At 41.6% G+C, this 8,903-nt stretch overlaps 1 pseudogene across 1 annotated transcript; it reads right to left on the reverse strand.

Moving 5' to 3' along the window:
- Window positions 1-2,229: 2,229 nt before the first annotated feature.
- Window positions 2,230-7,576, reverse strand: LOC308252732 (transketolase-like; annotated as a pseudogene). Its single transcript has 2 exons — window positions 7,478-7,576; window positions 2,230-3,262 (listed from the first exon to the last, which is right to left on the reverse strand). The product of its transcript is annotated as a transketolase-like (transcript).
- Between the last annotated feature and the right edge of the window lie 1,327 nt (window positions 7,577-8,903).

Raw genomic sequence — 8,903 nt, forward strand, 5'->3', positions numbered from 1 at the left:
TGGAGAGAAGCAATATGGGACATCTGGGACTAGCAATAACAGAGCTCATATAACAATAGAATGAAAGCCAAAGCCCCAACAATAACAATCACCAGATACCAAATATGTGCTATCTGTTCTTTGCCAGTTGGTGCTTTCCAAGCATTGTCTCTCTGCTTTTCATAAAAACTTCTGACTGCATATTATTACCCTCATATCAATGAGGAGGAAACTGATATTTGGGGAAAATATATAACTTCACCAATGCCTCCAAATTAGTAAGATATAGAGCTGGAGATTCAAACTCAGGACTGCTCGATTCCAGAAACTACCACTTTCTAACAAGCCATGCTGCTTCTCTACTACCAATTTTCTACCATTAAGTAGGTTAAACCTATGTGTAACTTTAAAAGAGCAATTTTCATATTTTTTCTACTACCCATGTTCCCCTAAAAATCATTCTACCATTATTGCAGATAAAAAACAAATATACTAGCCCTTGCCAGTTGGTTGGAGTGTTGTCCAGTATACCGAAAGGTTGAGGGTTCGATTCTTTGTCAGGACATGTAAGGAAGGCAACCGATTGATGTTCTCTCTCACATAGATCTTTTTCTCTCTCTCTCCTCCCCTTTCTCTAAAATCAATAAGCATTAATATGGGTGAATATTAAAAGCATAAACAAATAATATACCAGCGCCTAATAATAAGTTTCTGTCCTTCTAAGTCTCCATTGCCTTGAAGAGCATAAAATAAAGGCAACTCTGTCTCACACTTGACCCAAACAAAACTGTGATGCCTATAAAGGGTATATAAATTAGAATTCTTATTACTGTGTCATGTGCCCTTTGCTTAACTATTCTGAATTTTTATTTCTTACATAATTGCATTCTGAGAAATTATAAATGTTAAAAGCTAACAAGCATCACACAGCTGTGACAATAACAGGCATTTTTTGATCGGTGACAATGAGAGAAGTTGCAAAGTGGGTAAAGGATGGTCTGAGTGGAGTCTTTTACAGGCATATGAAATTTAAATGACAGAGCTCTTTATAACCTTGCCAAAATGTAAATTTGAATATATGAAAGACTAAAAGCTTCTTCTGTATAAAACTGACAAAATATATCAGACTTTAATTGGCAGTGGAATGATAATGGAAAGGAGATGTGGCTTAATTGGAGTTCTCTTCCTGAAAAGACAGAGCTTAGTAGTGTCATTTTAATTATTTCTAGCCATTAATCCTGCAATTATCTATTACTTTCCCCATATATTACACCAGCAAGCACTCTCTACTGTAATGCTATGATACTGAAAAGCAAATGCCCAGTGAAAACAACAAGACCCAGATTAGATTCACTGCCTCAGCCACTGCTCTGGAGAACCATAAACTGACCTTTAAATCATGAATGGTCAGGACGGAGAATATGGCTAATTTAAAAATTAACAATAAACATTCTTGATTCTGATGTCCATTTTATCATTACTCCTTTCTGTCGCATTTATTATTTAAGTAAAGTGGTACTTAAGATTTCCCTTTAATATGAGTCTTTGATTATTCCTACACCACTTTTACACAGCTGGATAAACACAGCACTAAAAACATACTATAATAATGGCCACTGTAGCAATTGTAACTCACAGTCTTCCCCAAAATGTGAAGTACTCTAAAGGAAGACATGGGCTTAAACCTTCTCTGAACCATTTCATGCATAAGTCTTGGTAATTACATTTTATTTCTTTTTGTTTTCAAGAGCTCATAGATTCAGTAGATTCTTTTTAAAAATTTTACTACACAGGCTGGAACATTCCGATGCTCACTAATCTGAGTAAGGAATTAATCCACACTGAAGTCCATGCATTTATCTAATTTCTGGATTCCCATTTTCTCCACTCATTTTTCAGAGCTTTAATTTAAATTTAATTTACAAACACTTAAATGTATATGTCTGTCCATTTTTTTTTCTATTAATCTGTTTTAATTGATTTTAGAAAGAGAGGAAGGGAGAGGGAGAGAGAGAAACATCAATGTTAGAAACATTGACCGGTTGCACCCCAACCAGGGATCCAGCCCACAACCCTTTAGTGCACGGGACAATGCTCCAACCAACTGAGCCACACTGGCCAGGACTATATCTGTCCATTTTTATTTTATTATTATTTTTTTATTTTTCACAAAAGATATATTTGCTACTCCTCTCAGTACCTCTTTGAGCACCTGCCAGAATCTCTCAGGAATGTGTAGAAGCCCCCTTCCTAGGCCTTGGTGACAAGGCCCTTCACAGCTTGCACAATGGCATCCTTGTCACTGTCAAACATCTTCAGCAGTTCAGCCGGCTTCCCGCTTCTTGGAACCTGGCTGATAGCCAGGTGGGTCACAGTGACGCCAGGCTCGCCCGCTACTGCAGAGGACACTGCCTCGCCTATGCCACCTTCGTAGTAGTGGTCCTCCACGGTGAGGATTCTGCCCTTGGTCGCCCGGGCACTGTCAAGAATGAGTTTACGGTCCAGAGGTTTGATGGTGAAAGGGTCCAACACGCGAATGTTGATCTTCTCTTTCTTCAGCAGGTCAGCAGCAGCCAAGGCCTCGTGCAGGGTCACCCCGGCTCCGATCACAGTCACCTAGTCATCCTGGCTCTTCAGGACCACCTTGGCTTGTCCGATTTGGAAATCCTCGTTGTTGCTATAGATGATGGCGTTTTCTGGGCGGCTGGTCCGGATGAAGCAGATACCCTTCGTATTGGCTGCTAGTTCCACCGCCTTCTCTGTAGACAACCCATCACTTGGGTAGAAGACAGTTGACATGGGGACTGATCGAAACATGGCCAGATCTTCCAGGGCCATCTGAGAGGGCCAGTCTTCCCCAATGGACACGCCGCAGTGGGAGCCACAGAGGCTGATGTTGCTCTCGGAGATGGCCGCCATGCGAATCTGGTAAAAGGCCCGCGTGTAGAAGGCTGCGAAGGTGCTGCAGAAGGGGGCGGTCCTGTTGCGTGTGGCACAGCCCACGGCGATGCTCACCATCTTCTGCTCGGCAATGTAGCACTCGATGAAGCGAACTGGGTGCTCCTTTTTGAAGAGGTCCGAGAAGGTGGAGTTCTTGGTGTCCCCATCCAGAGCGATGATGCGGTCGCTGGCGCGGCCCAGCTTGGCCAGGGCATGCCTGCAGGCCTTGCGGGTAGCTATCTTGTCCCCAACTTTGTAGCTGGGTGAAGTAGGATGTGGACACCGAGGGGGCGTCCTCCTGCGGGGAAGTCGCCAGGATCTTCTTTTTGCTCTGGATCTGGCTCTGGAATGTGAAATCATCTTACAGAAACTTTCAACCATCAGGACTGAAGACAAGGAGTATCTCTCTGGCTAACCAATCACAACCAGGGAGGAGAGTAGTAAATACACGTGTGTGTTCTGGAGTCTGAATACCTGAGTTCAAAGTGTGAACCACCACTTGCCAGCTGTTGAAGCTTAGTAAGATAATAAATTTCCCCCTGCAGCAATTTCATCTCTGAAAGAGGATAATAATTATCTCTATTTCATGGGATTAGTGTGAAGATTAAATGGGATAATAAGTGTGCAGCTAGCTCCTAAAATAGTTCCTAGCACATAATAAAATTTCAAAATAAATGCTAGATATTTATAACAATTCTTATATAATTTTCTTTTACATAAAACAATTCATTCGATGTATTGTGACTACTTGGGTCCATTGCTGGTCTATACACAATTATCAGAATTCATACTTCTGGAAATATTAACCCATAATACATTATGCCTTTTTACATTTCAAAAGGGTGAATGTCAGAAATAAAAAGAAATAAAGAATTTTCCCATCCTCTGTCTCCACCTCTATTTCTCAGATGTAAACAAAACAATAAGAATTTGGGGTGCAGCCTTCCAAATATTTTTCTGTGCTCTTCATTATCCTTAAATGCCTTTTCTAGATCATGGTTTGCTCTACAAATAAGATGCAACTAAGGGGAATGTTAAATTACATGTGCTGGACATAGTTTATATTATCATGGCTTGTCTTTTTCTTTTTTAAAGATGTTTTATAATTTATCTTTTTAATTTATTGATTTTTAGAAAGAGAGAAGAAGGGAGAGAAAGAGATAAATCGACTTGTTGTTCCACTTATGTATACCTTCATTGGTTGATTCTTGTATGTGCCCTGACCAGGGATGAAAGATGCAATCCTGGCACATCAGGACAATGCTCTAACCAACTGAGCTACTCAGCCATGGACATGTCTTGACTTCTCCTTTAGTCATTTTTTAAATCCCTTCACAATAACATACTTAAAATAGTCTAACTCTGTGGTCAGCAAACTGCGGCTCACAAGCCACATGCGGCTCTTTGGCCCCTTGAGTGTGGCTCTTCCACAAAATACCATGGCCTGGGCGAGTCTATTTTGAAGAAGTGGTGTTAGAAGAAGTTTAAGTTTAAAAAATTTAGCTCTTAAAATAAATTTCAATAGTTGTACTGTTGATATTTGGCTCTGTTGACTAATGAGTTTGCCGATCACTGGTCTAACTGATTATGAGAAGAGGTTGGCCAGGATGGGTATATGGGGAAAGGCCAGGAAAAAGTAAGACTGCATTGCTTTTTATAATCTACACTAATAAAAGAGAAACATGCAAATTGACCATCACTCCACTACACCCACAGCCAATCAGGAGTGAGTATGCAAATTAGCCCAACAAAGATAGCGATGGCCATGGAGCTGGAGCGAGCAGGAGGCTTGGGTTGCTTCCGGCGATGGAGAAAGCCAAGCTTCCCACCCGCCCTGGCTGGCCCTGGTCTCAGCTCAAGGCTACAAAGTTTCAATTATAGAAGATAAATAAATCCCAGATACCTGCTTCCAGCCAACCCTGGCCTCCGCTCAAGGAGGCGCTGAAAAAAAGAAAGAAAAGAAAAAAAGGAGGGGCTGGGAGCCTGGATCACCAGGGGGCGTGGCCAGCCTGAAAACAGCCCTCAGCCCCTCACCCTGTCAGTGGGGGTCAGTTGGAGGTGATCAGGACAGTAGGGGGGGGCAGTTTGGAGTGAGCAGGCCAGCAGGGGGGCAGTTAGGGGAGAGCAGGCCAGTGGGGAGGGCAGTTGGGGGTGAGCACACTGGCACGGAGGGCAGTTGGGGGTGATCAGGCTGGCAGGGGCGGCATTTAGGGGCAAACAGGCCGGCAGTGGGGGGAAGTTGGGGGCAAGCAGGCTGGCAGGCAGAGTAGTTAGGGGCAATCAGGTAGGCAGGCAGGCAGGTGAGTGGTTAGGAGCCAGCAGTCCCGGATTGCGAGAGTGATGTCTGACTGCCGGTTTAGGCCCGTTCCCTGTAAACTGGCAGTAGGACATCCTTCTAGGGGGTCCCAGATTGGAGAGGGTGCAGGCTGGGCTGAGGGACACTCCCCCCCCATGCATGAATTTCATGCACCAGGCTGGCCTCCAGTCTATATATATAAAAGCCTAAGTGATCATTATGATGGAACAACCAGAATGACCGGTTTCTATGATGCGCACTGACCACCAGGGGGCAGACACTCAATGCAGGAGCTGCCCCCAGTGGTCAGTGCGCTCTCACAGCACAAGCGCTGCTCAGCCAGAAGTGGGGTTCACTGCTGGCGAGTGCAGCAGCGGTGGTAAGAGCCTCTCTCACCTCCACAGCAGTGCTAAGGAGTGGCGAGCTGAGCAGTAAGGAGTGAGCAGGCAGGCAGGCGAGCAGTTAGGAGCGAGTGGTCCTGGATTGCAAGAGGGATGTCTGACTGCCGGATGTCCAACTATAGGAATCAGGCCTAAACCGGCAATCAGACATCCCCCAAGGTGTCGTGGATTGCGAGAGGGTGCAGGTCAGGCTGAGGGACCCTCCCCTCATGCACTGGGCCTCTGTATATGTATAAAATAAAATTAAAACCAGATATTTTGTAAATAGATGATATGCTTGTGAAAGGAACATAAGCTCATTATCACTCCAACGCACTTCATCAGACATTTAATAAACACACAAGTTCTGTGTTAGTACCATGGCAATGAACAGGATGAAAACAGAGCATCAAAGAGTACCCATTCCCACAAAATGAAATTGCCAGCATAAACTCGAAGATTAAAACTTAAATACTGCAGCACACAGCTGCATAAAATAGATTATTGTGTGTTCTGGAAAATTCATTGTAAGAAAGCAAGCTGGAAATTGTGAACTTGAAGTGACAGTCACTTGACTGACTTCAAATTTCTTTAGCAAAAGAGACAGGATTCTGAGAACACTCTTTAAATATCCCAAGCTACAAGTGCTCACAGACCAGAGAGCAGCTTCAGAGTTTGTCCTTATTTTAGCAAAGGGGGCAGGGCACAATTGAACCTCAAAGTAGTCCTCATTTAAAATAAATACCCCCAAAAAATACATTAACTATATACATGTTTGCTCTAGTGACACATAATATCTATGAACTACTTTAATTAGTTATAAAACATAGTATTTATTCTAAAGCAATGAAATAAATCACTTTGAGCATCTACTTTTCATTCTCTCGCTTTAAGGTTTTGCTCAAATATGTGTCTTTATAAACCCCAGGACCCAATGGTTCTAATTTAACTCAGGAAGAGAAATCTTGAGAAGGTACACCAGCTTTTCTTAAAGTTAAAATTTACCTTTAAAAATTGGATTCACAATAGTTCCATGAATTATGACAGTTAAAACAATAATTAAAAAGCATTTCTCAATGTCAGCAAGTCTTTTCTAGGGTTTTTTTTTTTTTATAAGATAGTTGAACTAAGCAGTTTTAGTTCAACCATCTTAGCCAAATGGGGAATTTTACCAAATCCCTTCTATGAGTTCTCTTCATGCTGCTTATAAGACTGACATGCCCGAACTTTGAAAGTCAGTGACATGAACACAACGAGTATTAAATGTTTTAGTTCCGAAAAAGCAAGTAATCCCCACAAGCCCTTATGCAGTCAGGTTTTTTTAAAAAAGTAAATTGATTATGCTTCAACATGCTTTGTTTTTTAGCCTGTTGTTATTATATAATAAATTTAAGTATTGTTACATTTAACTAAATCAATGATTTCTGAGTAATTGATAAGATCAAGGCCAAAATATTTCATAAAATTTTGCAATTCAAAAGCAGCCAAAATAAAAATGTCTATTAGTTATTCAGGGTAATCTAAGTAAAACAAGAAACACTAATTTTCAAAGCAATACATTTGCTGAGACATCAGGTGCTCTCCTGCTCCAAGAAGCCCATTTCCTGGGGCTTCCCTCCTGGTCTCTTGCCCTGGAATTGCCCTCAGATGCCAGCAGCTATTCCTCTGATTCACTGATCCACTGTGTACTGTCTGCCTTTGTTGTGCTGTTTCCATGACATAAAATGCAGTTGCTTCTTTCTCTACTTTTTCTTACTGTGCTTGTTCTTTAAGGCTCAGCTCCAAGTGCCCTATCCTCCATAAGACCTCTGAAATTTCTTTCTGTGCCTCCTGCCCTGAGCATAAAAGCTCATTCATTCCCCTCTCTGTGAATCCACAGTACTCTGCTCACGATGGTCTGCAGGCACATCAAGGATTTCTTTGCACCTTCAATAAGATCTTTTTTGATCTTTTCGAAACGGTGGGAATAAAGACTGGTCATAACGTAGTCACCAGTTTATCCGCTTTGAGTTCCACAAAACCTGAGCCAAGGTGAGTTGCAGATCAGACAGGTAAGTGGCATAGGAAGAATAGAAAACTAACATTTCTTGAGCATGAACTTCATGCCAGAATATGAAGGAGCTAACTATTTTATGTCTATTAACAACGTTAACTCTAAAAATAACCCTATGTATTCGATACCATTATACACATTTTCCTCAGTAGATAATTGAAACTCAGAGAGTTACTTGCTTAGCTTATCCCAGCGGTGAATATGAGTTGCTTATTAAGTGAGTTAAAATGCAAATCACTTTAGTGAAGGCTGAAATGCAGTATGGCAGAGCAATTAAAAGCACATGTGACTTTGAAAGCAAACAACCTAGGTTTGAGTCCTAATTTTGATACTATAAGCCAACAAACCTTAGACAAATCCCACTCAGCCTCAAATGCTCTGACTGCACAATGAGTACAATAGTGGTACTGCCTTCTCAGAGATTTAGTTCAGGGTATCAAATTCTGGTGAGATTATTGGCACAACATAAGTAATATAATGTCAAGTCCTTGTGGAGTTATACTGTTTCCTTTTTGTAAAACTCCAAAGGCTTGCTGTCCTAAAGAGTGACTCATTATTTAAATGTGAGGGATTTTAAAGGAATATAGTCTATACAGTTATACAAGACAGGCCTTCTTTCTTACTAATTCTGGCCCTATCACCTCCTTCCCACTTCTTAAACTGAATGTAAAAACTTCTTTTGGGATTAAAAAGATTGGTGAGAGCAGGGTGAAAAATAAGTCATGTGCATCCCTATGAATTATGTAAACAGATTTTACAGTGTTTTTCTTAAGCTTTAATATAAGGTAGAATTTAGTCCTTTCCTTATAATAATTGGGATGATCCCTCACTAATCCAGAGGTTCACACTTTCAGAACTGCATTTACTATAGACCAGAAAGCAGCCCAGGAAAACAGAGGCTGGGCTCCAAATATAGTTACCTCACAAAGGTCTCCAACTCCTAGGAGAGTAAAAAAGAGGACACATCAGAGGTGCCTCCCTGGCCCAGGATGAATGTACCACCAAGAAAAATACAAATTTAATTGAAGGGATTGACATGTGCTCAGACTGCCAATGCTAAACCATAACCATTCATTGTGAAGCCTGCTTGTTCCTGGGAGCTCCTGAATGATGCCCTTTCACCAACTCATCACTCTGACCCTCCCTAATGTCAAAAAAATCATGTTCTGCTCCCCAGTTCCTATTTCACTCAGATATTTTGGGTAACAATGAAACTGCCTGGGTTAAATCTTTGGTTTGCTTTGAAAGGCCATAA

The sequence above is a fragment of the Plecotus auritus genome (assembly GCF_963455305.1).
Source record: "Plecotus auritus genome assembly, chromosome: 7".
Classification (NCBI taxonomy): Eukaryota; Metazoa; Chordata; class Mammalia; order Chiroptera; family Vespertilionidae; genus Plecotus; species Plecotus auritus.